This window comes from Triturus cristatus, chromosome 11 (genome assembly GCF_964204655.1).
Source record: "Triturus cristatus chromosome 11, aTriCri1.1, whole genome shotgun sequence".
NCBI lineage: Eukaryota > Metazoa > Chordata > Amphibia > Caudata > Salamandridae > Triturus > Triturus cristatus.
Genome location: NC_140594.1, coordinates 661,308,191 through 661,335,453, shown reverse-complemented (window position 1 = coordinate 661,335,453; position 27,263 = coordinate 661,308,191).

Genomic DNA, 27,263 nt, shown 5'->3' with positions numbered 1-27,263 from the left:
CCTTGGCCTCTTCCCCACCGACCCAGCAGATCCAGATTACAAGGGGAAGAGGAAGTCCCCACACACAGAGGGGAGTGCCCCTCACACCCGGACACCCTCCCCTAGGTGCAGTCAGAATGAGGCCCCCACCCACAAGTCCCCCCGGAGCCGGAAGAGCAAGACCCCACAGCCGCCACGCAGCTCCAAGGCAAAATCTCTGTCCTCCATCCCCCAGGCCACCACTCCAGAGGTTCCCCCGCAACACCCTGCCCCGGGTTCCCCCACCCACAGATACACCATCACCAAAATGCTGAGGCCCACCCCCCCACCACATGCTCCTCCACATCCGGTCAGACGGTTAGTGCCACTGATGTGGGGATCGTTTCCCCCCCCCTCTGTCCTGCTGACCTCACCTGCACCCCATTCCGCTCACATGGATTTAGGCACTGCAGTGGAGTCCACGACCACACCGTCTGACTTGGGCACTGCAGTGGGGCCCCAATCCACTCCATCTGACCTGCCCACTGAAGTTGTTGTGCCGGCACCCACCCCATCTGACTTGTGCCCCACAGTTGTGACTGCACCCACCACTTCAGTCAGCTCCACTGCAGTTGCAAGTGACTCTCCTGCATCCACCACCCCTTCACTGCCTCCTTCTGCTGCGCCCTGATCCTGTCCCTGCGGTGCCTGGCCTGCCCCCATGTATGCCCCTCCGAGGTGATGTCCCCTGTCCTTCCAGTGCAGGCAAGCAACGTGTGACCGTTGTCACTCAAGTTCACTCCTTGTAATTTGATAATGGACTGGCCATTGGCCTTTTGTTTTAACAGACGTTTCAATTTTCATATGCTGAATAAAGCTTTTTTCTTTATCCTTGTGAACTTGATTTAGCTGTACATTAGGTTGATGATGTTTAGCATGCCCTTGCACCTGTAATGCTTGGTTTCCAATGTTGAATACTGAGGTGTTGATGTGAGGTACTCCATGTGGTCCATGAGATATGTATTCTATTCTGGTCAGTATCCATGTCATCCTTTGCAGCTAACTGGGTGTGTCATGATCAACAATTTGTGGACATCTCTGTGAACATTTCATTTGCATGGTCACATCTGTGGCTTGCACCCATGCACATATGATGTGCTTCCCATTGTCCAATTTGTCTATTTCCCTGACTTTGTGCGCATCTCCACTGGACCTACCGGTATGGGCATCATTGGTATAGGAGCAACTGGGTCCTCTGTGCAACTTGCTGTACATATGTGTTGAGTATGTGCAAATGACTTAGGGGAGACTCACGTACCCAGGCTGTTGTGACCAGAGCCTTCATTGTGTGGTAACTGGTGGCTGACTGACCAAGTGTTCTGCTGACATGAGTGAGACGTGCTGTGACTGTGTTTGGCACAGCTGAGCTTCCACAGGAGTTGGGTCCCCTCAGCTATGTCACGGATGTGTTGTTCCGTGACATAGCCTGGGCCCATGTTGTGTGTTGTGTGGGCATGTTTGTGTGTGTCCACATCCTTTTTCATACACAGGCAGTGTTCCCTTGATATGTTCCTGTTGTTGATGCTTGCTGAGTGGTACTGTGTTCATGCCACAACTTTGCCATGGGCTACCAGATGTGCGGGTGCATGACACACTACTGTTAATTGGTGTTTCATCCTTGGGATTTGTCTGTTCTGAGTGGTGATGATGTGGTCAGACGCAGATGGGACACAGTCAGGGGTCCCCAAGGCACTTGTTTGTTCGCAATATCATGTAGTTGTCCCTAGGTGGTACCTTTCAGTGATTGAGACATGTGTATGTGTGTGTGACTGATCTCACTTGTCCGGTTCAGGGCTGCAATGTTTGCAGGTGTCAGCATGTGTGCCTTGTGGTTCTCCTTGGCTTCTGCATTGTCCTGAGACTGTGGCAGGTATTCAGAAGGTTATGTGAGCTTTGACATCATGGCCATGTACTGCATACTGTGCAGTATGTCTGTCATTCACCAGGGTTGTAAACTGTCCTTGTGTGATGAGTCTGTGCACCTTAGTTCCTCCCAACATTCCTTTGTTTGTCATGGGTGCATGTGCAATGTCACCTGTCCATGTGGGCTTCACAGATGCACATTGGTGCAGTTCAGGGTGTGTGGTGTTGAGGGTGGACTGATGTAAATGTTTGCACGGATGGGCCCCTAGCTCCCGTTTGTCCATGGATGACGGGCCATGCTGAGTGATTTGTGTTTGTGTAGGTGTGATGTACGTTTGTGGCACAGGACACATGTCTGGGTTTCCCAGTTTGTACGACATCTACCTTTGTCAGCACAGTGAAGGTGTCATGCATGCTTGTGTCACCCCAATGTCTGGTCCCTTGGGGTAGTGCTGTTGTGTGTCAGTCTCTTGCTGTGTTAGTTTGTGTTCATTCCAGCTTGTGTCACATGTGTCTGTTGTGCCCCCTCTCATCTCACAATGCCTGATTGCCCACTAAGGGTGTCCCAATGATGGTTTGCTTTTGTATGGCACTGTGTTAACATCTGTGTCACCGTGGTTCAGCCCCCCTCATGTGTCGTGTAGTTGCCTGGGGATACTGAGACACACACACACACATGTTGTGTCAGATGTGCAGTGTGAGGTTGCCTGTTTGTGTTTGTGCATCTGCATCAGTGCATTGTTATTGCTGTTGTGGGCCATTGTCTGGATTCTGTTTCTGTGTTTTCCCTGCTGTCCCTGTGAGTCATATCACATCATTCTGCACATTCATCCTGGTTGTTAGGTGCCATTGCTGGCATGGAATGGGAGTTTGTGACCTGACACCTACAGTCTACACAGGTTGTTTTGATTAGTGTGTCCATTTTTGAGATGTGTGTATGCTTTGTGATGGTCACTTCTGCTCTTGTGTCAGTGTACACTGTATGCATTGTCAGCCCCCATGTGTGGTGCTTGTCTGCACATGGCCAAGAGTATGTTTTGTTTTCACTGCACTGTTAGCCTCACCACATCTCTGTGGGTATGGTACACAACCACTAGTTTGCCCCAAAAGTGTTTCATGTGTTGGGAGCAGGAATCATACATGCTGTTTGGCATTTGCAGCTTTGACCATGATGACACTTACCTTTTGGTCACTGTGATGAGGGGGGGTTTAGACCCCATTACCACAATGCTCGACATTTGCTGCAGTTTGGAACCCCACACTTAACTTTTGTTCTACACAGTGAGGGGATGTTAGTTTTACATTGACACAGTGCTATAGTGATGCTTGCCTTGTGTAGGCCACACTCATTGGTTGGTCACACATGTGCTGTTAGTTACATTGTATGTTCGAAATCATAATCACTGTTGTGGGAATTTGTCACAGACTACACACTGTTGTCATGATGTTAGGGGGGATGTATTTTGCTGACATACCTAATGTTGGAGTATGATGGATGTGTGGCGCATCACCCATCCTATGGGTGGGGGTGGCCAGGGTGATGGGCAACAGGTCCCCTATTAGTGGGGGTGGCAGGGGTGATGGGCAACAGTCCCCTATGGGTGGGGGTGGCAGTAGTGATGGGCAACATAATCCCTATGAGTGGGGGTGGCAGGGGTGATGGGCAACATAAGCCCTATGGGTGGGGGTGGCAGGGGTGATGGGCAACATGAGCCCTATGGGTGGGGGTGGCAGTAGTGATGGGCAACATGAGCCTTATGGGTGGGGAAGGCAGTAGTGATGGGCAACAGGTCCCCTAGGAGAGCTGTCCGACCCGGATCGGAGTCAACCCCTATGTATGGCAACTATTATTTTTGTGGGTGCTAGTGACTGCCGAGATACATATAGAATTATAGGGGGATGGGGGGATGGGGATTCAAAGGAGGAAAAGATCCAGTATTCCTAGGGATCTATTTTATTTGTGGGAACAAAGCTAATTATAGGTTGCCGGACCATTGGTACGGAACATGTTATCTAGGCCTGGTCTTACCAAAGATATTTCATGTAGATAGGGGAACTAAAGGAACTCACGAGATAGGTAAACCACTAACACGTAGAAGAAGAAAAAGTTTCTCAGAGATAATAGGTGACATTTTTGGAGCATTGATACCAGCAGTGGGTATATCTTTTAATGCATATAAGATTCGGAAATTGTCAACAATATTAGATCGTTTATCAACAAATACTGCTGGAGGGTTCTTAATGGTAGCTACCAAGATGGTTGCCATGAGAGCTATGGTGATGCAAGATCTACTTGCCCTTGATATTCTTTTGGCAAAAGAGGGAGGAGTCTGTGAGATGCTGAAGGTACAACATTGTTGCACTTACATTCCAGATAAAAGTCAGAATATACAAAGGTATATAAAGAATATTACTAAATTGCATGAAGAAGTTACCCCACTGGAGGTTGATGGTGCTTGGGAGAAACTTGGTAAGAGTTTTTCCTCTGTAAAGAAATGGTTTTCAGAAATAGGTAGTTAATTAGTTGGGAAAATATTAATACCAGTGACAATAGTAATATTAATGACAATGTTGAGATTAGCATGTGTATGTATTAGAAAAAGAGAAAATAAGGTAAAAAGACAAAGGTGCCGATTCCGATCGGGTAAAATAAATTCCCGTACGACTCGTATCCGTATTTTTTTACGTACGAGTCGTACAAGTCCCGTACAAACGGCGAAGTACGATTCGTACCGTAAAAATACATACGAATTGCCTCGGGAAAAGTCTACGAGACGTCCCCGGACAGATTTCCGTACGAGTCGTAAAACTAAAGTCTGAGCACACAAGTCCGATCCGTACCGGCGTCCCGAATACACAAGCGTATGAAAAACGTCCCGTACGGAGCGAATTTTGTACGATCACCACTACCCCGGGTACACTTGGGCCCGGGGTACGAGTCGTACGGACCCCACACCCCACCCGTGCATGTACGCGCTGTACCCCAGCACCCGCATATGTACGTGCCGGCCCCCCACCTCAGCACCTGCACCTGTACGTGCCGTACCCCAGCACCCGCGTATGTACGGGTCGTACCCCCCCACCCCAGCACCCGTACATGTACGTGCCGTACCCCAGCACCCGCATATGTAAGCGCCGTACCCCCAACCATAGCACCCGCGTATGTATGTGCCGTACCCCCCCACCCCAGCACCCGCACATGTACGTGCCGTACCCCCACCCCAGCACCCGCGCATGTACGCGCCGTACCCCAGCACCCGCGTATGTCCATGCCGTACCACCCCACCCCAACACACGTGTATGTAAGCGCCGTACCCCCCACCCCAGCCCAGTACTTGGACGCACCGTACCCCAACACCGTACCCCAGCACCCGCGCATGTACGCGCCGTACCCCAGCACACGCATATGTAAGCGCCGTACCCCCACCACAGCACCCGCGTATGTACACCTCGTACCCCCCACCCCAGCCCCATACTTGGACGCACCGTACCCCAACACCGTACCCCAGCATCGCATATGTACGAGTCGTACAACACCATTGCACATGTGATCACTGTACAACAACATAGCCATGGACGCACCTTACCTACGCGAAAAAGACTCGTACTGAACCAGGACACTGCAAAACAGCACAAGGACCGTCAATTCGACTCGCACAACACCACAAAACACGTCTACAGGACAAAAAACAACAAAAAGACTGACCTGGCACATCCAAACAGTCAAACAGAGGCCCAAACTCACAACCACCTCTTATAACACACCCACCAAAAGTTCAAACACAGCCACACCGACAAATGGACCAATAAAAAGGGCCCACAAACACAAACCATGAGCCTTTGCAACAGACCCACGGCTGACAGACATGACACACAAACAACTGCACCCATACACCTTAACTTACACACCTTCACACAACCTCCTTCACACAGACCCCCTCTACACATACACACACACCTACACATTCACACCCACACACCCACAACCATCCACACCCACACCATGCCCACAGACAAAAATCCAAAGTTCACAAGGGAGGAGCTGGACATCCTTGTCAACGAAATCATCAGAGTCGAGCCACAGCTGTTTGGAACTTTGGTCAGACAGACCAGCATATCCCAAAAAACTAGCCTGTGGCAGAGGATCGTCAATCGGGTGAATGCTGTTGCGCCCATCAGAAGGACCAGGAATGAATGTCAAGCCAGGTGGTACGATCTGCGCAGGGCAGTCAAGCGCAAAATGAACGAGGAATCCTCCCAGAGTAACATCACAGGAGGTGGGCTGCCCCGCAGACCGGTACATTACCATCCCTGGGAGGAGAAGGTGATGGCCCTGCTTCCGCCGGTGGGAGTACACGGAGTCGAAGGAGTTTGAGAGCCTGGTGAGTACACAAACAACTCACGTAACATGGGGGGAATGGCATCCACACCCCAACTACAATAAATGCACTCACCTACCCCCAAGCCCTCACCTGACACAACCACACTCTAAACAACGCTCAGGCCACTAACATGAGTATGCCCCATTTACAAAGCAAGGCCATGCCATGTCCCAGCCTACACAAACCACAAACCCAAGACAGGATGTCCGGGATGCTGGGAGGGTGGGGATCACTAAACATATTGTACAACTCAGAAACAGACACCATTGCCCTCAGCCCATATGGCCCAGGTACATACCCATGCACCATGCGCAATGCACAGGGACTGGCAAAGTACTGACAAGGTAGCTGACACTTGGCCCTGCTGTAGGCAGCACAAGGCCCTCCTGTGACAACAGCAAAATCTAACACAAACACAACCAGCTCAGATATCTAGGACAGGAACTCACACTCACTGACATGGCAGCATGCTCCATGGGGGGACAGATACTTCACCTGGGAGACCAACTGCCAAATCACACTACACCCGCCAGCAGGCACCGTCAATCAATCAACAATCGATCAGGGTACTTGTAAGGCGCGCTACTTACCTGTGAGGGTCTCAAGGCACTGGGGGGGGGGGGTGGTTCCAATACTGCTCGAAGAGCCAAGTCTTGAGGAGTCATCTGAAGGCAAGTAGGTCTTGGGTCAGTCGTAGGTGGGTTGGGAGGGTGTTCCAGGTCTTGGCGGCGAGGTAGGAGAAGGATCTGCTGCAGGCGGGTGTACGTTGGATGCGGGGGACAGCTGCGAGGGCGAGGATGCCGGAGCGGATCTGGCGGGTGGGGGTGTAGAAGCTGAGTCTGATGTGCAGGTAGGCTTGTCCGGTGGTGTGGAGTGCCTTGTGTGCATGGCTGAGGAGCCTACAGGTGATCCTCTTGTCGATGTGGACCCAGTGCAGGTCTCTCAGGAGGAGGGTGATGTGGCTGTGGCGGGGGGCGTTGACGATCACTTGTGCCGAGGCGTTTCAGAAGCGTAGTAGCCGCCGTTTTTGTGTTGATGGGAGAACTGCGTAGAGTGCAGTGGCGTAGTCCAGTCAGCTGCTGACGAGGGCCTGTGTCACTGTTCTATTTGTTTAAGTCGGGATCCACCAGTAGATCCGGCGGAGCGTGCGTAGGGTGTCGTAGCAGGAGGAGTAGACGCCGTTGACCTGCTTGGACATGGAGAGGGAAGATGTGAGGATCAATCCTAGGTTGCGTGCATGTTTGGTGGTTGTCGGTGATGTCCCCAGAGCGATTGGCCACCAGGAGTCGTCCCAGGGTGAGGGTGTGGGTCCCAGGATGAGGACCTCCGTCTTGTCCGAGTTCAGTTTCAGATGGCCACTCCGCATCCAGTCGTCGATGGCCCTCAGACCCTCGTGGATGTTTGTCTTGGCAGTGTGAGGGTCCTTGGTGATGGAGAGGATGAGCTGGGTGTCGTCGGCGTAGGAGATGTCTTAGAGGTTGTGGGGTCGGGCCACTTGTGTGAGGGGGGCCATGTGGATGTTGAACAGCGTCGGGCTGAGTGATGATCACTCACCCCTCACACAAGCACACACCCCCAGGGCAGCCAAGGGAGACACACACTCTCACAATGGACATGTGACACAACAAGATCAAGCCACAGCCAAAAAAGCATCCAAGGCCAAAAGCGACATGTCAAAGACCCAGGATAACCTTTCAATCAGTCCCCTGCAACATATCCATCCACAAGTGAACATTGATGTGAATGCTAGGCACATACAACTACATGGAGGAACTGTGGCAACCAGAACATGTATGAAACATGGATGTCGCATGAAACAGCATTAACATTGTCTCTCTCTCACACACAGGGCAACGTCATGGATCTGGGAACAATCACAGGCCCAGGCTCGGCAGGAAGATGATCCCACCGACAGCGACGACTCTCAGCACTCTGTGGATGACCCCAACCAACCTGGACCCTCTAGTGCCCCAGCCCCTGCAGCGCCTGCGTCAGGTACATCTGTGCCAATCACCACCCCCATTCTTGCCACATCCCAGGAGACACCCAGGAGCCCTGCCCGCACAGAACAACTGAGCCAGTCTGACCTGGAGGGACAAGGTTCTCCGGCCACCCAGGAGGAGGCAGACAACCCTGCAAATGCCATCCCTCAGGGGTCCGGTAGACCCGATGTGCCAACAACGGCAGGCCAGGCTCGTGTGGGCAGGGGTGGTGGGAGTGGAGGCAGGCGGAGGCGTGAACCTGACCAGCCAGCTGAGGGAACCGGTATGTCACACATACGCCACATCTTGGAGACATACCGGCGTGACACCAGGGGCATCAGCCAGGTAGTAGGGACCCTCAACGAGATTAAGAACCAACAGGCCGAGCAACACGTCAGTCAACAACAACACCAAGGACGGATGGAGGCAAGACTGGCTGAGCTCCTGGCGGTGCAAACGGACATAAGCCGTTCACTCCGTCGGATTGCCGACAACATGGGCAACCCTCCCTGTGCCACCAGGCGAAGACCAGCACCAGCCACAGGGTGGGAGGAGGAGAAGGATTCGTCCTACGGAGCGTCCCAAGCATCGTCAAGGCCTGCATCTGAGGGTCCCGCAAGGAAGGTGGGTCGTCCACGGAAAAGACCGTGAGAGGCAGCAGACCATCCACATCTCCCAGGTCACCTGGCCTGGCACCTGGCCCTCTGGCGCAACAGCAGCACCTCATCCAATGACATTCTATTCCACATGGACTTGCTGGTCACAGTCTGACCAATGATGACCAACAATGTGGTCTGGACTCTGATGACTCCAACTGACAAGGATGCCATCTCCCCCTGTGAACTTTGGATTCCATGCACACTGTATAGCACCTATTTGTCCACACTAAACAGGCTCCCCACCGAGAATAAATCTCTTTTTCTACAATTACATGTTGCATTCATTTTGCATGAGTACACAACCTACGTGTGGGAAAATTTCAAACTATGCATGCGTGTTGAACTAACTCTAGCCATTCATACCCTGGAATTTGAGTCTGGGACAGGACACACATGGGTCACAATGTATCATACTATACAGACATGGAGCACAATACTCACCCGTGATGGCCTCAAGCTGCTGAGGGGGGGGCATGCATTACTGTGCGGACAGACCAATTGGGAAGAGTATCCTGAAGGCATAGAGGTCATGGCTCATGTGGATGTTTCCGGGGAGGAAGTAGCAGTTATGTCTTGCCAGGTGGGAGCACTATGTCCTGCATGCTGGAGTACGGTGGATGTGAAGAATGGTGGCCAGGGCAAGGTTGGATGCACGGAGTTGGCACAACGGTGTCTCGGATGACAGACGGCCAAGGTTGGTGTGGGGTCTGGGTTTGTGGCCTGCCTCCTGAGTATGGGTGAGGAGTCTGAAGTTCATCCTGCAGCACACAGTGATACATTGCAGCTATCTCTGGTGGACGGTGATGTGGCTGGGGCGCAGGATGTTGAAGCTGAGGTGTGCACATGCAGCCTGGATGTGGACTGGTTTCCCGGGAGTTAGGATGTACTTGTTCCGTAGAGGGCGGGGCAGTAGTTGACACGGCTGGTGTCGTGGGCCTGGGGCATGGTCTGTCTTTCCCTGGAGTGGATCTATCTGTGGATCATGAGCATCATGCAGAGGGTGTTGCACCCTGAGGTACAGATGCTGGTGATTAGCATGGCAAATGTGAGTGACAACTCCATGATGCACACCATCTTGTGTGCGTTGCCACTGGGTGCATGTGCAGGACTCTTGCGGGTGGGACACAAGCAGTTGACCCACCTGTAAGGGGACAATCCTCAGATGATTACCTCAGTCCTGTACAAGTCCAGCCTCAGGTGGCTGATGTTCAGCCATTCATCAATGGATTTCATGCCTTCTTGAATGTTCGAACTGCCAATGGCTGCGTCTTTGGTGAGGGTGAGGAGCACCTGGCTGTCAATGGCATACGAGCTGATGAAGAGGTGCTGTGTGCATGTGATGCCCGTGAGGGGGACCTGGACACATTGAGGATTGACACGCTGAGAGCTGATACCTGGGCCATGTGCCAGATTATGCCACTATACTACATGCTGAAGGCTTGAGTCCCACTCCCATGCCCTTGCTGGTGTACGGAGATGGTGGGGAGTAAGAGGGACATTACCTGGTTGGTGTGACAGGGCCTGGAAGGCGGGGCAGTGCTGTGTAGGCAGTTGGAGTTGCACAATCATCATGCAAATATGTCGTGTGTGTGCCTAGGGTATGCCTGAGAGCAGGCGGTAGCTCCTTGGATGGACAATGCTTGGAGGGTGGCTGCAACATCAGACTGTAATGTGATGTGGGTCATGTAAGGACATGAGGTTCGTGCAATGTGCACGTTGCATGCGCTGACGGTCCAGCCTTTGGCACCGCGTGGGCGCAACAGAGGCACAGACAAGCTGATGCCAGCCAAATGAATGGGTGGAGGGAGGAAGGGAGGAGCATCTTTGAGGTGTGTGTGTTGCCGAATCTGTAAACTGTCTGTGCCCTTGCTGCAGGGGCCGCAGCAGCAGGCGGCATGAGCTGGAAACTATGCCACTAGTTGCACACAAAGACAAGGATGTCAGAAAGGACTACTGACACAGGCGTATGTAAAGGAGGAGTGTCCGGTTTCCCATGGCACACCCAGAGACAATGGATGCACAATCCCCAAAGATGACTGACATCAGATCCTTAAACTGAAGGATGAGCTGCGCACAGGATACACACCCTCAGCAGGCGTTGACGGTCTGTTGTGGCCACCAACATGCCCAAATACATACACAACCATGGACATCATGCACAATGGATATTCAAATCCCTGAAGAACTGCATGCATGTTGCTAGACTACACATAGACTCATATGCACAATCTTTGACAACTATGCCAGAGATGCCGCATGCAAAGTGGCAAGAGACCTGCATTGACAAAGATGAGGCACCTTGGAGGGTGAGGAACACCTTTATTACTCAGGTTCACACCTAGGGAAATGCATCAATATGAACAGACTCACAGGTCATTTTGCAGAACATGTGGGACCTACACTGGACACCCCCTTTCACAACACAGATGCTGTAAATCCATTGAACTGGCACACAAGTGAAGTGTGTGAGCCAAACACCCCCTGCTGCACACGAAGGGGCTGCAATTCCCCATTTATCCTCTAATGGGGATGTCCCACACTATGTCCACCCGTAGCATCCCGTATGTTTCAGAGGGAAGTTGTACACACATTGATGCCTTCATCAGAATCCACAGTCCCATCACAGATGACTGCTACGAAGGGTGACTATCAATACATGTCATGCAACATGTCATGTGCCCCATGGTGAGTCAACATGTATGTATAGTAACACAACATGCACAGGAGCAGTGCCCACACATTCCAAACACCTACCAACACCAAAATGCCGTGCAGCAATCCTTAACCAAATAGACTTTTCCCCATGTCCGTGCATGGGACGCTGATTCAGCACACGTTGCAATACTCATGAGGAATAGATGGAGGCCAACGATGACACGAGCAGACAGCATGCAAAACGACCTGGGGATGACAGACACATAAGAAGTCAGGGAAAAGATTGTCATCCGCATGCATGGTCATTTAGTCTACAGGAATAAGTGTGTCACCATGCTATGTTAAAATTGAGTGTCTAAGCTAAAATGTGTGGAAGGACATCATCACTCGAGTGACACATCTGAACACACATCTAAGTCACTTAGCATACAGTCAGCTGGACACACACATTGCAACACATGCCACACAAGGCTCCAGGCGTGCACATTCAGACCCATGGACTCACCATTATGAGAAGAAGTTGCGTATGAGCTGACTCCGGATGTCGTCCTCCTCCTCATCCTCACTTGCCTCGTGACCAAGCCCTTCATCCTCCACGGGTGGATGTTCCTGCTCATCCGGATCCAGGATGAGTGGCACAGCCTTCTCCACTGCCATGTTGTGCAGCAAGCAGCACACAAGGAAGATCTTGCAGGCCTTCACCGGTGCATATGGGAGGGACCCGCCTGTCTTGTGAAGGCACCGGAATCTGCTCTTCAGGAGGCCAAACGTCCTCTCAATCACTCGCCTGGTCTGCCCATGTGCGTTGTTGTAATGGTGATCTGCAGCTGTTCTGAGGTTGCGGAGAGGCGTCATCAGCCATGGCATGTTGGGATAGCCAGAGTCCCCTACATGGAAACATCATGTAAAGAAGTGGGTCAGGAGATGCCGTAAGATACAAAAATAGCGCTAAACAAAGGACAAACAGAGTATCCCCACCAACAAGACATGCTCGTTCGTTGTGCAGCCCCAGCATCATTTCTGGCACCCTGCTATGCCGCATGATGTAGGCATCGTGTGCTGACCCTGGAAAACGTGCACAGACATGGGAAATCAGCATGTTAGCAAGACACACCACAAGGGCATTTATAGAGTGGTAATGTTTACGGTTGCGATAGGCGACCTCCTGTGCCTGTGGTGGTACCAAAGCCACATGTGTCCCATCAATAGACCCAATTACATGGGGCATCCCTCCCAGGGCATAGAACTCACCCTTAACACCTGTCAACTGCTCATGAGTTGGAAAATGGATGAATTCATCCAGGTGCTCCAACATGGCTTCTAAAAAATCATGCAGGACACGGCTAACCATGGTCTGTGACATGCCTCCCACATCAGCTATGGTGAATTGAAACGTACCGGTGGCAAAAAAATGTAGGGCTGCCATCACCTTCATCTTGGGGGTCAGCGCAGTAGGATACCTGTGTCGCAGTTGGAGGTGTTGTTCAAGCTTTGCGGTCAAGTTCTCAATCAACTGTTGCGAGAAGCGGTAACGTCTTATGCAGTCACGTTCCCTCATGGCACCCAAGTCTGGCATTGGTCGGGGGAGAGGCGGTGCCCTGCCGAAAATTGGAAGGAATAACGAAGAGTTAGTACATAACAACATCAATGTCAATGAACTGAGCACATGCTCAACTGCTACTACACATCTGCTAAATACAGAGTCAGGTCTGTGCAATACATCCAGGACACATATGCCAGCCAGGTGATACTCCTACGACAAGCCAGCTACACCTGTTGATAGTCAAGTTCTACATGACATGGCCCGAAACTAGCTGTGGGCCAGTGTAAGTGAACAGCCAGAGACATCACAGGAGTGACATACATCCACATATCTGCATTTGAAGGATGTCATCTCATACAGACTGCTGGTGGCAAGCTAGATGCACAGGTCACATGTCATTGGAAATGTACAGATCATACACATAGCGATGAAGGGGTACACGTGAAAAACGAAAACACAGACATGGATACGGCGCAGATATGTCCTCATGTCATAAAATCATCTTTGAAGCATCCAGACACACGTAACGTGTAAATCCACATGTGGCATGGTGTGCGTATATGTGTGCCATGCCCATCTACACACAGACACATGTTGGATGCAGCAACAGCAGATGCATTTGACAGAACACCAACAGCAAGCTCATGGGAACACATGACACACACAGGACATAGTCACATCGGGGCACGCTGGTTCTTAGATGTCAGGTGTTAGTGTCCCTGTCCCTGGCATCAGGGGACATTTGCCGGTGTTGGTGACTGTGCCATACCAGTGATGCAGTGCTTGACATGTTTGTACTACATGCACACATGTGCAAAGTGGGAAGGGGAAGTGTGCCACATACTGCCCCATCACACATCACATGTGTACACAGGTCATCACACATCTATTGTGCTAAAACATGAGGAGACATGTGCCATATCACTGCCTGACACACCTAGGCCCCTGCACATGAAGGACTGCAATGACAATGACTTGATGTACAGCCGTGCACGAGTCTGACACCTCCATTCCATTCGTGTGCGCCTCCTATCACCTGTGTAAGCTGTGAAACGCACCGTGCACACGCTGTAAGGGCGTGTGAACGGTCCGTATCATCACATTGGTGTTCCCGCCGGAGTACGGGTGTGTGTACGGACCAGTGTGTACAACTACGTGTACTACCAGTGTGTACACGTACGTGGACTACGGTCGTACACGTACGTGTACTACCAGGTGTACACACTGGTCGTACACATACACACTGGTAGTACACGTACGTGTACACACTGGTAGTACACGTATGTGTACACACTGGTCGTACACGTACGTGTATGACCAGTGTGTACACGTACGTATACTACCAGTGTGTACACGTACGTGGACTACCAGTGTGTACACGTATGTGGACTACGGTCGTACACATACGTGTACGACCAGTGTGTACACCTACGTGTACTACCAGTGTGTACACGTACGTGGACTACGGTCGTACACGCATGGGTACGACCGTAGTCCACGTATGTGTACACACTGGTAGTACACGTAGGTGTACACACTGGTCGTACACGTACGTCTACACACTGGTCGTACACGTACATGTCAAACGCACTGTGCAACTGGTGCGGTAGGGGTACGTGTGAAATGCACCGTACCTGTGTGTGGATAGCTAAATTACATAGGGACACATAAGGGACAAGTATTAGGGCCTAAATTCATGCTGGTTGTCATGGATACCGAATTTCAAGTTCAAATTTTCAATCATGTGGCCTGGAAAAGGCAGTTGGCAACTAAATACAATGTTGCAAAGTGGTTGTTGACTTCACATTATGTTCAAATTTTGAACCATGCAAAGGCCCTCACTGAGGTATGTTTAAAGGGATTTGAGGAAACGTAGGATGCAAATGAGACTGACCAATCACTCTGTACTCCTGTAAATGAAACAGCCCAGCAAGGCAGATATAAGTCAGCCAGAACCCATGAGAGGGCACTTGCCTGCACTAACTTTCACTCGACTCCACTGCTGCTGCTTGTGCTTCCTCTGGCACCATGTCAGGGTCTGTGGAGAAGGCCCAGCCTTTCACCCATGAGGAGAATGAGGCATTGCTTGATGTAATCCTCCCACAGTACCCCAGCCTGTATGGGAGACCAGGGGAGCAGGTGAGTGCTGACTCCACTAGCTTTGACTGTGCACCTTTTTTGTGACTGTCACTTCTGGCATTGTGTCCAGGCGTGACAGACATGCAATGTTGTTTAGAGTGGGTCCCAGGGGGGGGAATGGCTTATGTCTCTCATGCAGAGCATGATGTATTTCCTGTGTGCATTCCTCACTTGCATTGTGCTTACTGTGACATTCACTGCATAGTGCATGGCACATTCAGCCTGCCCAATCCTTAGGGAAATTTTTGTCCTATAGTCCAGAGGTGATTTCCTGGCCCCCCCGGTGTGACAGGTGACTGTACCCACAGATGTGTGTGAGTTGAGTGAAGCTGTGGTGAGAGTGTCCAAATGATGTGTACGCCCCCTGGACATTGATGTGTGTGAATGTTCCTTGTCATGTGGGTGAGTGTCTATGTGGAGTGTTGCACAACAGCTGCATGGAGGAGGCAACAGCTCCACCCATCTGATGTGAGAAGTAAGCTGTGCAGAGTGTCTGACTTGGTGAGCTAGCACCACACCTGTGACACCCCACAGGCAAGTGGCACATGTGCAGAGTGAGGTTTGTATCCGCTGTTGGCAATGGCAGGTGATTGATCTGTGCCTGTGTGTGTCTGTGTACTCTGCTGAGGTTGCGTCAGTGGCCTGGGGCATGTGACTGCTTGGAGGTGCTGTCCATCAGCCTGGTGTTGCATGTGATGCACAGCGTGTGCCATGATCAGGGAGTGTGTTGCACCCCTCATGCCACCTGTGTACTTTCAATGCCATGTAGTGCATTGGGGCTTCCACATAGGCTAATGTCCCTATTACAAAGGTGCTATTTGTTGCCAGCATACTATGCCCTGTTCAACATATCAAAGATGTTCAAATGTGTGTCTCTGTGACATGGAGCAGGTGTAGTGATGTTGTCTCACTTTGTAATCCTCACAGGTAACTGCCTACGCCAAGGGGGGGATATGGAAGCGGGCCGTCAGGGCTGTGAGATCGGTGGAGGGTTGCAGTCGGCGCCTCGCCCAGGTGAGGAAACGCTGGCAGGACATCCGGTGCTGGACCCGGAGGATCGCCCGGTGGTAGCTGAAGGAATCACCTCCACGCAAGCACGGCAGGGGCCGACGACTGACCCACCAGATGAAGCGTGTCCTGGCGGTGGTCTTCCCTGACTTGGATAGGCGGTTACAGGAGTTGCAGCAGCAGGAAGGGGGTAGGTACATGTGTGTTTGTTGTGTGTCACCAGCTTTTGGAAGTGCTCAGTCACTTGGATACACAGCGAGGGTTAATTTGTACAGTGCATATCCTGTTCCCCAAAGTCAAACGGTGCTGTTCTTCCTCCCTTCCCTTCCTTGACATGTGTTCCCTGGTCTGTGTGTAATCACTATTGCACATGGTCATCTAGGCTGGCAGTTAATCCAAGTGCACATTGCTTTCTGCATCATGTGTGGGGGCGGGGGTCTGAGACATGTGTTGTTACCTTGCCTGTGCCCTGTCCTGTTCAGTCATTTGGGGGTCCATATTAGTTGGCACTGATGCTGAGTCTGAACATAGGAGTGTGAGTTTTCAAATGAACAGACTTGCAGCATGCATGACCGATGTTGTGGCCTCAGACATGATGTGCATGAGTGGGAGATATGCATAGTGCCGGGACGGTAGCTCATGTTACAGTCAGATAATTCCAGGACCATGGAGCAGTGTTCCCACTATAGTCCCCTAAGACACCCTTGCCTCTGAATCATGTGTGTCATCCAACACTGTGCCCATTCTCTGTGTGTTCAGCATAGTTAGGCCTCTGTGGCATTGTTCCCTGCCCTCATTTGTATTTTTCTAAAGTGTGCTACATGTGCCCATTGTACAGGCTGACCCCATTTTGCTTGTGCATCCTCACACTGGGCCGTGCTTGTGTGTCTATGTACAACTATCTGTTGATGGTTGATGGTCACAAATATGTGTTGGCAGCCTCACGAGGTGAGGTGGAGTACATTTAGGAATTCTTGATGCACATTTGAGTAAAACCAGATTAAGAGGTGTAACTTCTGGATATGTCTCCATAACATTGTCTCAGGTATGGGGGGTTTGTGCGGGCAAGGCCTACATGTCCAAACCTTATGTCTCCTTGCCGGGTCTGACCTGTGTGTGATAATTGTCTGGACAGACACTCAACATGCAGTGACCCAGTCATGTTGTGCTGGGTTTAATGTTTGTGCTTTGCAGCTTGTGTCAAATATGCAAATACATGGTTCATGCTCATCCATGTTTGCCACCAGTGTGTGGTCGAGATGCTACGTAGTTTGGTCTGTGTGTGCTGACATCGGTGTGGACATTCTTGCTTGCCATGAGGGTGTCTCCTCAGTGCAGGTGCTCCTTATCCCGACACATTGCAGGCTCATTAGCTAATGCATTGTCCTGTGTTTGGACATGTGTGCCACTCCACTTGACAGGCAGTGGTTCAGATGTGTTGCCAACTGTGTCATCATCAATCAATCAATCAATCATGGAACTTATATCGCGCACTACTCACCCGTAAGGGTCTCAAGGCGCTTGGGGAAGGGGGTCTGCTACTGCTCGAACAGCCAGGTCTTGAGCTGTTTCCTGAAGGCCAGGTGGTCCTGGGTCATCCGCAGGTGGACGGGTAGGGAGTTCCAAGTCTTAGCTGCCAGGTAGGAGAATGACCTTTCTCCAGCGGTGGCTCTCTGGATGCGAGGGACGACGGCGAGGGCGAGGTTAGCGGAACGTAGCCGGCGGGTGGGCGTGTAGAAGGTGAGGCGGCTGTTGAGGTACCCTGGGCCTAGGTCGTGGAGGGACTTGTGTGCGTGGGTGAGGAGTCTGAACGTGATCCTCTTGTTGACCGGGAGCCAGTGCAGGTCTCTCAGGTGGCACGAGATGTGGCTGCGTCGGGGGACGTCCAGGATGAGTCGGGCGGAGGCGTTCTGAATACGCTGAAGTCTTTTCTGAAGCTTGGCCGTAGTTCCGGCGTAGAGGGTGTTTCCGTAGTCTAGTCTGCTGGTGACGAGAGCGTGGGTGACCGTCTTCCTGGTCTCGGTTGGGATCCATCGGAAGATCTTTCGGAGCATGCGGAGGTTGTGGAAGCAAGCTGAGGAGACGGCGTTGACTTGTCTGGTCATCGATAGGGAGGAGTCCAGTATGACGCCCAAGTTGCGTGCGTGGTCCGTCGGTTCAGGTGCGGTGCCTAGTGCCGGGGGCCACCAGGAGTCGTCCCATGCGGAGGGTGATGGTCCCAGGATGAGGACTTCTGTCTTGTCCGTGTTCAGTTTCAGGCGGCTGATGTTTATCCATTCAGCGACGTCTGTCATCCCTTCGTGCAGGCTGGCTTTGGCGGTGTCGGGGTCTCTGGTGAGGGAGAGAATTAGCTGGGTGTCATCGGCGTAGGAAATGATGTTGAGGTTGTGTTGGCGTGCGATGGCAGCGAGGGGTTTCATGTAGATGTTGAAGAGAGTGGGGCTGAGCGACGATCCTTGCGGGACGCCGCAGATGACTTCGGTGGCCTCGGAGCGGAACGGAGGGAGGCGTACTCTCTGTGTTCTGCCGGAGAGGTATGAGATGATCCATTCCAGAGCCTTCCCTTGGATGCCGGTGTCGTTGAGGCGTTGGACTAGTGTGCGGTGGCAGACAGTGTCAAATGCTGTGGAGAGGTCTAGGAGGATGAGTGCCGCTGTTTCGCCGTTGTCGAGCAGGGCTCGGATGTCGTCGGTGGCTGCGATGAGAGCGGTCTCGGTGCTGTGGTTGGCTCTGAATCCGGACTGTGATGGGTCGAGGGATCCGTTCGTCTCGAGGAAGGCTGCCAGTTGCTTGTTGACGACCTTCTCGATGACTTTGGCGGGGAAAGGAAGGAGCGAGATGGGGCGGAAGTTCTTGAGGTCGGTCGGGTCCGCTGTTGGTTTCTTCAGCAGAGCGCTGAGTTCGGCGTGCTTCCAGCTCTCCGGGAAAGTTGCTGTGTTGAAGAAGGTGTTGATGATGTCTCGGAGGTGGGGTGCGATGGTAGAGGCTGCCTTGTTGAAAACATGATGGGGGCACGGGTCGGTCGGAGATCCGGAGTGGATGGTGTTCATCATGCGTGACGTGTCTTCGGGGGTCACCTCGGTCCATGTCTGGAGGGTGGCGGCGGGGTGCGAAGGTACGACCGATGGGTGCGGGGGTGAAATGTCGAAGCTGTTGTGGATGTTGGCGATCTTGCGGTGGAAGTACGAGGGAGTCGCAGAGGTCCTGTGAGGGAGTGATGTCGTTGTTGCCGGTGCTGGGGTTGGAGAACTCCTTGACGATGTTGAAGAGCTCCTTGCTGTCATGGGCGTTCTTGTCCAGTCGTTCCCGCAGAGATTTCTTCTTGGTGGTGCGGATGAGCTGGTGATGTCTGCGAGTGGCGAGTTTCAGTGCTGTTCTGTTGTCGGCGGTCTTGTTGAGGAGCCAGGCCTTCTCGAGGGTGCGGCAGGCCTTCTTGGAGTCCTTAAGTTCGTCGGTGAACCAGGGGGCCTTCTTGCTTCTGGGCCTGGTGAGGGGGTTCTTCAGTGGCGCGAGGTCGTCGGCGCAGGAGGTCAGCCACTGCGTGAGGTCGAGGGCAGCTGTGGTCCTGACAGGTGGGCTCTGGCTGAGGGAGGTGGCGAGCTGGTCGGCGGTGATCTTGCTCCAGTTTCTGTGGGGAGCCTGCTTCGGGTGATGGTGGACCGTGTTCTTTCTGAAGCTGAAATGGACGCAGCTGTGGTCGGTCCAGTGAAGTCCGGTGGAGTGGCTGAAGGTGACGTGCTTGCTGGACGAGAAGAGTGGGTCGAGCGTGTGGCCGGCGAAGTGGGTGGGGGTGTTGACCAGTTGCTGAAGTCCGAGGTTGGCGAGGTTATCCAGCAGGGCGGTGGTGTTGCGGTCATTGTTGCTCTCCAGGTGGAAGTTGAGGTCCCCGAGGAGGATGTAGTCGGCGGAGGGGAGGGCGTGAGGGCTGATGAAGTCGGCGATGTCTTCGCAGAACTGTGCGCGTGGTCCCGGGGGTCTGTAGATGAGGGTGCCTCTGAGGGTAGTCTTGGGGTCGGTGTGGATCTGGAAGTGCAGGTATTCGGCGGCGTTGAATACGTCGATGGAGTCAGTCGAGATGCGAATGGTGCTCTTGTGTACGATGGCGATGCCTCCTCCGGTCTGGTTGACGCGATCCTTCCTGATGATCTTGTAGCCGTCCGGGATGGCAATGGCGATGTCGGGGGCTGAAGAGTCGTTCATCCAGGTTTCCGTGAGGAAGGCGACGTCTGGAGATGCAGTGTCGAGGAGGTTCCAGAGTTCCACGGCGTGTCTGTGGACGGAGCGGGTGTTGAGCAGGATGCACTTGAGGTGGTTGCTGTTGTCCGTCTTGGTGGGCGTGGTGCTTGTTTGGAGGCAAGAGAAGTTGCAGGATCGGCAGGCGAAGGGTCCATGGGTGCGTCGCGGGGACGCTCGGTAGCAACCGGGGGGTACGGATGTCCATGTGACAGGTGGCATGATTCAAGTTTTTAGTCAAAAAGTATTGTACCTTGGCACTCACTACACTTGTCAACATGTCTCAATTTTTCATATGCTTCATTTTGCTAGTTGGTTGTGAAGGACAATAATGTGCCTGCATGACAGATGTCTCCCAGGGAAGTGCAAAATAAAGTACTTTTACACTTTCCGTGGACACGCTGGCACATTTTACTGGAAGGCACAGTTTGATTACCACTTGTTTTCTGATTATACATATCCATGTTCACACGGTGTGTTTGCATGTGTGTAAGTCCTTGGTTGTTGCTGATACCAACTTACGAGTGTCAAGTCATCCAGACCACCGTGGTGCCATGTATATGTACTTACTGATACCCCATTTCGATACCCCATTTCTTCTTTACAGTGGCTATTAGAATTCTGCTGGCAGCTCATACAATGACTGTGTAAATGTATTTTTGTGTGCACATCATTGTGTGACTTCTGTCATACAGGCAGATGTGTCTTCTGTTCACAAAGTGGCACATTCACACATTCTAAACATGTACATTGTGTAAAGTGTTGTGAGTCCCAAGGGATTGCAATGTTTTTGGCTATGGTTTCCAAAGTACTCACAGGTCTCAGAGTGTGGGGAAACCTTCAGCATTGAGGTGTGTTATTTGGCCTTGGGTGCACCAATACTGTTTTGTTCACAGTGAACAAGAGGTGGCATGGCTTCATAGTCTTGCTGTGCTCAACTGTCCCCAGACACTAGCTTCTCAGTATAATTCGATATCAAGTTATTTGCTGTTGTGTCATGATCTCCATTGTTTCCAAGTGGCATGGTGGGTCAACCAACTGGGGAGTGCAGAGTTAGATATGTGCGGACTATTCTAGATGTTACTCATGATGCATTTCCTGATATGCACTGTGACATTTTTGTTTGGACTCATGTGTCTGTTGTATACAGGTGACTGATTATTTTCTGTCTCTTCACCTTGCCCACAGCATCATCGGAGGACACCGAGGGAGACACCTGTACGGACGTGGAGGAGGGATCCAGCACCGCTGCCACCACTGCTGCCGAGTCTGCGGGAACAAGTGGCAGAGAGGGCGAGGGGAGTCAGGCGGAGGATCTGCCTAGTGACAACACTGACTACGATGCTGACGGGTCCGAGGCTGAACTCCTCGAGGGGGCGGAGGCTGCTATAACACCTGGTAGCAGCACTACATCTGTCACCGCCCCCTACATTCCCATCACCGCCCTCCCAGTTGCTCCGGTCCCTTCTGTCTGTGTTAGGCAACACCGTGTCTCCTTCGTGCCAGGCACCGCACCCCCTGCCCCTGTCCCCCCTGCTGCCCTCACTGCAGAGTCTGTGGACATTCTGCGGCAGTTGCAGGTTGGCCAGACATCGATGCTGAATGTCCTCCATGGCCACACCCGAATGATGACACAGATGGTGTCGTACATGGAGGGCATATCATCAGCGATGTCTGACCAACGGATGTTGCTGAGGTCCATGGACTCTTCACTGACGGCAGCAGTGAGTCTCCTGCAGTGCTTCGTCCCCCCCTACCCCTGCACCATCCACACTTCCCACTCCCATACCTGTCCCAAGCACACACAGTCATTCCCAAGCACGCACCCCACCAGACACAGGCAGCACACCACCACGTAAGGGCAAGCGCACTCCTCCTGGCACGCACACTCAGGGGATGAGGGCACACCCACTGGGTCTGGGGCACACAGGCATACACGCAGCTACAGTCCAAGGCCGCATGGCGCACTACCCAGTCCCTCCAAAGGCACTCCCCTCGGCTCCCCTACCACACATCCTGAAAAAGAGGCCTACTTCGCTGTGCTGGGCCTCAGCCCCTCTGGCTCTCCAGCCCGCAAACGGGAACGGCACTCCACGGGTAGGGGAGTTGAGTCCCCCCCCTGTCCCCCCTCCCCCAGTAGCGCTGCACCCCATCACTCTGACCCCCCCCTCCTTTGAGGCTGTGTTTTCTTCAGGTGAAGGGGAGACGTTGGACGACCTGGCAGCAGTGTGCAGAGCAGAGCTGACCTCCACCTTTGGCGCTGCCCCACCCCCTGTGGTGGAGGCGTCCGTCCCTGCACCCACCACACCTACCCTTACACCTCCTGTCCCTGCGGTGCCTGGTCCTTCCCCACATGATGCCCCCCCCAGTCGACGAACCTAAGGGTTCTAATGTGCAGGCAAGCTAGGAGAGACGCGTGGTCATGTGTCCCCCCAAGAATTTCTGATCTGGACTGCCCATGTGCCTTTGTAAATAGTGTCCTTAAATACATTTTCATTTAATGCTGAATAAATAATTTTCTTTTCAGTTTGAACACATTTGCATTTCAGGTATTGATGTGGGTTCTGATGGTACCGGAGTTGGGGTGGTGGTAATGTGTTATGTTTCAGGAAAAAGTTGTAGTCTGATGCTAATGGGGTGGACCATGGTATCTGCGTGCCATCACAATGTCTCTGCAAAGTATCTTTGGTCGTGTGTGCTATTTGTGTTTGGAGACATTGTCCCAAGGAGTGTTCCTTCCTCTGTGGCACCTGACATCTTCCCTGCAGGGAGTTGCACTTTTGTTGTGCTGACCTGTGTCTACATTTCCGTTGTTGGTGACGGATCCCTTCAACTATGGCCATGCCTACTCAGCAATGTCTCCAGCTGCATCGTCTGTGCCATCCTTGCTAGTCACTGTACTTGTGTATTGAGTATGTTGTCATGCCTTAATGGCGACATTCAGCATTTTCCGCACTATGCATGTGTGTTATCCCAGCCTAGCACACATTTGGTACTTGTTCTGCAGGGTATTTGAGCACCTGACTGACAATTGTGGGCATTGTTTCTGTGGGAAGTCCCCCCTATTCCTTCCATGAGAGGCAACATCTTGGTGCCTGTCCCAGCACCTGTACATTCCTATCAGTCCTGGGATGTGCGTGACAGTGTGTGTTCCCTTTGGCTCTCTTAGTGTAGTGGCCATTGACATGAGTATACAGTCTTGTGGCATGATCTCTGTGTGTGTATTGTGCTGCATCCGCCAGGAGTTGGTATGCATGTGTCATTTGTCCTCACACCCACATGTGTTGTGTCATGCAGTGGGGGAAGGACATCCATCCTCATGGGAGTGGGACACTGCTGTCAGTGATGTGTTGTTATGGCACTATCAACATAGTCGAACATTAGGGATGCGTACATACACCCATGGAGTTGTGCTCATCTGATCATGATGTACACACCCCCATGACTCTGTCCACTGCTGGTATTCCTCTGCACCTACCCCTCACATGTCTCTGTCCACTGCTGGGGGTGATAGGCACCCACCCCTCACATGTCTCTGTCCACTGCTGGTATTCCTCTGCACCCACCCCTCACATGTCTCTGTCCACTGCTGGGAGTGATAGGCACCCACCCCTCGCATGTCTCTGTCCACTGCTGGGAGTGTTAGGCACCCACCCCTCACATGTCTCTGTCCACTGCTGGGAGTGTTAGGCACCCACCCCTCACATGTCTCTGTCCACTGCTGGTATTCCTCTGCACCCACCCCTCACATGTCTCTGTCCACTGCTGGTGTTCCTCTGCACCCACCCCTCACATGTCTCTGTCCACTGCTGGTATTCCTCTGCACCCACCCCTCACATGTCTCTGTCCACTGCTGGGAGTGATAGGCACCCACCCCTCACATGTCTCTGTCCACTGCTGGGAGTGTTAGGTACCCACCCCTCACATGTCTCTGTCCACTGCTGGTATTCCTCTGCACCCACCCCTCACATGTCTCTGTCCACTGCTGGTATTCCTCTGCACCCACCCCCCACATGTCTCTGTCCACTGATGGGAGTGATAGGCATCCACCCCTCACATGTCTCTGTCCACTGCTGGGAGTGTTAGGCACCCACCCCTCACATGTCCCTGTCCACTGCTGGTGTTCCTCTGCACCCACCCCTCACATGTCTCTGTCCACTGCTGGTATTCCTCTGCACCCACCCCTCACATGTCTCTGTCCACTGCTGGTATTCCTCTGCACCCATCCCTCACATGTCTCTGTCCACTGCTGGTGTTCTTCTGCACCCACCCCTCACATGTCTCTGTCCACTGCTGGGACTCCTTGGCAGTCACCCACACACCCACCCGCACCCTTGGTGCTGTACACTGCTGTCCTGGCCATGAACACACCCCAATATACTGGTGTGTACGCCTTGTATCACTAATGTACTGGTGCCCTAGAGGTAGGGGTGATGCGGTCCGTACCCCCGCTCTGAGGGCGTGGGTACAGCCCGTACCACCATTGTAGTGGTGATGTAGGTGTACACGCCAATGGTGGTACGGGCCGTACCCACGCTCTGAGGGCGTGGTTACGGGCCGTGACACCGTTGGAGTGGTGATGTAGAGGTACGTGTGGTACGGCCCGTACCCATGCTGTGAGGGCGTGGGTACGGCGCGTACCCCTACATCACCACTCCAATGGTGGTATGGGCCGTACACACGCTCGGAGGGCGTGGTTACGGGCGTACCACCATTGGAGTGGTGATGTAGGGGTATGCGTGGTACGGGCCGTACCCACGCTCTGAGGGCGTGGGTATGGTGCGTACCCCTACATCACCACTCCAATGGTGGTACGGGCCGTACCCACGCTCGGAGGGCATGGTTACGGGCCGTACCACCATTGGAGTGGTGATGTAGGGGTACGCGTGCTACGGGCCATACCCACGCTGTGAGGGCGTGGGTACGGCGTGTACGCCTACATCACCACTCCAATGGTGGTACGGGCCGTGGGTACGGCTCGAAGTGACCAGACCCTGGAGGTAATGTATGGGCAGTATATGGTATTTTTTAAAATAGGTAGCGGTTATGTTTCCGGCCCCTCGCCCCCCCTTTGCCCCTGGGTGTTGTGCTGACCTTCAGCGGCGTGCGCGGCGGTTTCGGTGCACCAGATCGTAGGGACCAGGTCGTAGGCTAGGAGGGCCGGGATGACACGTAGGATGGGGGCCAATGGCTGGCCGTCGCGTACCGCTGCTCCTTCTTCGCGTCATCCTCAATTTCCTGGGAGTTTTTGGCTGCCGTAAAAAATGATCCGTGCGGAGTGATGTAGGCACGAATCGTACTTGCTGGTCCGTAGGACGCTGCCTGACTCCGTCCGGACGTCACATACACAAGGTCCCGGATCGGAATTGTGGGTATTTTTTCGTCGCACGTAGTTTTTTACGATTCGTACGGAAATGGTATTTCTGTACGAATCGTACTTGCTGGTTTGTAAGGTGCATTTCCCGGGTACAAGTCGTATGGAGAATACGCTCCGTACGACCATTCGTACCCGGGTTTTACAGGATCAGAATCGGCACCTAAATGAGAAAAATAAACAAAGAGAACGAGAAATGGGAGAGATTGAATTTAAAGAATTTAAAGAGAAAATATACAACAAGTCTAAAAGACAGAATGTGAAAAATATAATTGTTTGAACTTACAAATGAAAAAGGACAATAAACATGAATTTTGATAAATTAGTAGAGATAGTTTTTGTGGTGATATTAAAAATCCCCAAAGGGTGGAATTGATGGAGCAGGGGAAATACAAACAAATTCCGTACCCCCTTCGAAGTTAATGACCTCATAACCTTAAAACTACTAACTGTTTGAATGCACAAACTAATCAACAAATGCACCTTAATTAGACACTACACGCGGCAAACTAACTGGCATTGCAAAAATCGAATTTATTTACAAATGTGAAGTTAAATTAACATAAGTTTGTGATTCGTATAGAAAGTAAACGTAAATTTCATGTATTTCGTATGTAGTAAAATTATACCGTGGCAAAGAATGCAGATGGTAAGTAAAATGTCTTTAAATGTCGCTTATGCTAGGTAACACATAAGACGGGTCATTAGAATTGTGGGTGGTAAACAGAAGGGCTTATTTTCTATGTCTAATGTCTGCTATGTTGTTTTCATATTAGTTCCGTTTGGGCCTGCTAGGCCTCACTGAGAGAATGGCCGCTATCGAGAGACGTGATTGCGTGCGCAGAATAAATCTGCGCATGAGCAGAATGGAAGCTCCAGTCACGAGTGTGTGGCCTATGCCCGGAGTGAGAGATGTCAAGGCCAGCCTGGCCTAGGACAAGAGTTGTGCCAAATTTTCTGCATGAATGCCTGGGAACGGATGGGAGACTCGAACTCCAGATGATCAAGCTCATGGAAATCGGAAAATGTTGCAAATATATTAACAAAGTTAAAAAGTACTCTTGGACTTGATGAATCACAAGATTTTGCATGAATGGATTATTTGCAGAACCGGTTCAAGCAAGGAGGACAATGAGGTGACCATCACCACCCCTCCAATGGACCAATCAGAATGAATGTAGCCCCTAAAAAGGTTTCAATTTTGGGTATAGCAAGTTAGTGAAAGGATATAAAAGAGTTGTGCTTACAATGACGTGGTCGTACTTGCTTATTCTACATCAATCTATTCAACACGACACGCTGTCTGTTGAGACGATTTTCCTTCTGATGCTGAAAGACTTTGATAATTTTGGACGTCAAACTTTGATGGGGAAAAGGAACGAGACCATCGTGGGATTCTGTCCTGGG